Here is a 4,062-nt window from a genome sequence, read left to right as displayed (position 1 = left end):
TATGAACTTTCTGAGTGTTCTTTCAAAAGAGCGACAGAAATCTCTCAGCTTTCATTAAAATATCTTAATTTGTGTTTTAAAGATAAACAAACTCATCTCATACAGGGTGAGTAACTCCTAACAATTTTTATTTTTGTGTGAACTAACCATTTAATGTGACAAAAAGAAGAGAATTAAACGTTTACACAGTTCAGTTTTATTTGAAATCCCTTCAGTGTCATAACATGAAACTTACTGTATGCGGTGTGTACAGAACAGCGCCTCAGCAGCATGCTACATAAAATAAATAGTAAAGCTGGAGAAAGCGATTTCATCAAAATCCAGTTTTGTGCCTCTCTAAGCGAGACAGAGGCTGGGGTCTTTGAGTAAACTCCCTTTTCTCATGCTTAGCTGGGATGGAAAAAGACTCCTTCATCCGTCCCTCTTATTGCCAGATACAGAAAACGAGGAAGAAAATGATTCCAGTCCTTGCATTATAAAATGTACAAAAATGGGTGGAGACCATGAGCCCACACAGTGCATTAATAGTGAATTAAGAGGTTTTTGAAACACATCAGACTAGCTGAGCTCATATCGAGATGATAGCTGCATACAGTTTATTGTTATGAGTACACAAAAGCAACACTGCTTAATGTGTGGCGACTAACTCTGGCCAACCTTTTTGAGCTTCGCATAAAGACTAGCTGGAGTCTTTGGTAGGACCCTGTACAGCATGTAGAATGGACAAAGCCAAAAAGCCTTATAAAATACAACCGATAATCCAAAAAGAAGCCAAAAAAAGAAAAAAAAAAAAGAAAAGTCTCCCCCAAATCAGATGTGGTACAGATCTGTCTTCATAAAGTGAAGCAGATAAGTAAACATAACACTGGAACTCATCATGCTACTGAAGAAGCGACCGACAACTCAACTGGCCTTCCAACTACTTGACTCTGTAGCATGTATAGTGAAAAAAAAAAAAAATGTTGTTGATCAATAGATCATAGGAAAAGAATGTAAATTAATTAATATGCTTAAAAAAAGGACAAAAAAGAACATCTCATATACAATATAAAGGGGAACAGGCAGTTTTAGGCCGTTGATCCCAGTTTAAATGTTGGATTTAGTGGCTGACCATTTAGTTTTAACTTCAACTTTGACAAAACTTTGCTTCACAGGGTATTTCACTCTTCCCTCGTGTAAATGGCAGAAACCAAAAGAAAAGTGCAATATTACACTGTGGATGGACCCTCTTCCACATAAGCAGGGGCTTAGTTTAGACTTGTAGCTGTGTGCTCGGTCAAGGTATCCGAAAAATCAAAAACTAGTGAGTTGTGAATAGATCATTTGACAGAAATAACATGTAGTTTGGTTTCGACAAATGTTTTTTGGGTCAGTCTTCCGTTAAAATAAATATGGGATTATTGTTTCAGATTGAACGAAAATCAATGCTGTGAAGATCAAAAAAAGGTTCGGATCAGATCTTAAAAATCCCTAAGCAGTAACAGTCACTTAATAATGACCTACCATAGACGATGCTTTAACTTACTCTGGAAGAGGACGGGGGGTGGCACATACTTGTAAAAGCCAATTCAGCTGCCTCAACGTCAAAATAACATTTCTATTCCTTACTGAATCCTTTCCTGTAACCAACATCCACCCTCTGCCCTGTTAAAGGGGGCAAAAAGGTGCTCGACATCACAGAACTAGCCAGTTTTCTGAGCTGACGTAAGCTGTAAGCATGTGCTCTCTTAACCAAAAGCAAAAAAGTTTAGCTCTACGTTTCTGTCATCAGTGAGACACATTTTCCAGTAGCTAGTCCTTTATCTCATTACTGCACCAGCTGGAGAAGTAATACAAACCCTCTGTCTGTAACAATCATTCGGAAGTAGTATTCAGTCAGGTTGTCACCGACAAATAATAAGAACTATTTTTGTGGTCCGTGGGACTAGATTTCTACTGAATAACTGGCAAAGTATAAGAGGGATAGTCAGCAGTAAAGAATTATCACTACCTCGGACAGATTTCTCTTAGCATAAGACCTAATAAAACTTGAATACCGCAGCAAGCAGCAAGAGTACACCTTAGCAAGATTATCTCTGGCTCTTTAAGGGAAACCAACCAACTTAACTAATTACAGGTTGTAAGAGTGTGTTCTATAAGAATTCTTTCAGTATACTAAGTGCTCATAGAACCAGCAAGATTTACCTTAACTTTTGATGTTTTCATTAGCGAGAAGACGAGACGAAAAGAAACATGGGACGGCGAGAGAACGAGATATAAAGCGCGATGCCGTCGAACGAGTATCTGAGAAACACCGAAAGACCAAATTCTATGTGGTCCGTATAGGTGTTCAAGTAAGCGCGGCACAAACTCCCAGCAAGCAAAGAAACTAATCAGTCCAGAGTTAAGGAATCAAAGTTATTTATGCATGATAGCTCATCAAAAGCTACAGAGTCAGAAAGGATAAAAATGATGGACGATGTGAAAGGAGAGGTGAATATGAAGTATCCTGGTTAGGCATGACAGTGGGACCAAGACCTCCAGCTCCAGCTGAGACAGCTTGACACAAGCACGCTTCACCCGTGTGTAGTTCTGCTGGGCTTTGGGTACAAGCAGACTCATGCGTCCCACGGAGCTCGCTGCCACTTTTGATCACCTCCATCCATCTGCAAGACACCATCCAGGCATGTGTTAGCCATATAACAAGATCCTTATATTAGAGGACCAGAAAATATAATTAAGGCTGTCATTGCATGATTAATAACTAATAATATAAAAATAGAAGTATTTCATATGTTGTTTCTTAGAGAAATGCAAGCAATTATTATATGCAATTATAATGAACGTAGCTAGCTTCAAACGAAAAAAAAAAAATAAAAAAAAAAAAAAAAAAACCAAGTAAAAAAAAAAAAAAAAAAAACTATTTGGTGATTACTTCTATTTAGGTCAGCAAGTAGATAGATTTTTTTGTGGGAATCGTTTTATTCAGAATGCGATTATAATGTTTTAAAACACTTCATTCAAAAATAAATGCTGTTCTTTTTTAAACTTTCTATTAACCAAGGAACTCCCCTGAAAAAAACTCACATTTCCACTAAAATTTACCACGCAAGCACCACATCTTGTTTCGACATTGCTATTACTAATAGAGTATAAAGAATAAACAAAACTAATTCTCACCCTAAATTATAACTAAAAAATTACAGGAACGAGATAACACACTATAAGACACCCCATAATTACAATAAAATAAAAAAATAATCAATAACAAGAATAACAATCCTATAACACCACCAAACAAAAAAATATCAATAATAAAAAAAAAATACATAAAAAAACCAACTTATATTTATAAAAAATACATTAAATATCAAAATAAATAAATACCAAAAAAATAAAATGTATCAAAAATCTAAATATCTAATTAAAAAAAATAAATACCATAATAACCGAATAAAATATAAAAAAATAAAAAAATAAATAACAATAACATCATACCTACCTCCCAGGCGACGGATATAACATAAGTGTAGGTGATGTCCCAGGTATATCCGAGAACAGAGGTAAATTAAATAATCTAAATAAAAAAAAAAAGATAGCACAAAACAGAAAGACAAAAACCATTAAAGGAAAACGAAAGTAACACGGAGGAATAGTGTAAAATTACTCGATGTAAGTAAATATAATAAAAATAATAGCGTAGTAAATAAAAAAATTTACCAATAATACTAAAATAAAAAAAAAAAATAAAAAATCATATAAAATAAATAAAAAAATAAAAAAAATAAATAAAATAAAATCAACTAAATAAAATAACAAAAAGACAAATAAAAAATAAAATAAAACTATAATAAAAAATTAAAATAATAAGAAAATCATTATAAAATTAAAATAATAAAAAAGAAATAAAAATTAAATATAAAAATATACATAATAAAAAAAATAAAAATACAATATGATTAATAGTAAAATAAAAGTGTTTCTATAGCATCAGATTCAGATAGTAGAAATGCTTCCTGAGGATCATGTACACCTGAAGAGTGAGAATGTGTGAGAAGTAAGTTAAAGTTTTATTAACGGGTG

The sequence above is a fragment of the Cyprinus carpio genome, chromosome A6 (genome assembly GCF_018340385.1).
Source record: "Cyprinus carpio isolate SPL01 chromosome A6, ASM1834038v1, whole genome shotgun sequence".
NCBI lineage: Eukaryota > Metazoa > Chordata > Actinopteri > Cypriniformes > Cyprinidae > Cyprinus > Cyprinus carpio.
This window is presented reverse-complemented; position numbering follows the sequence as displayed.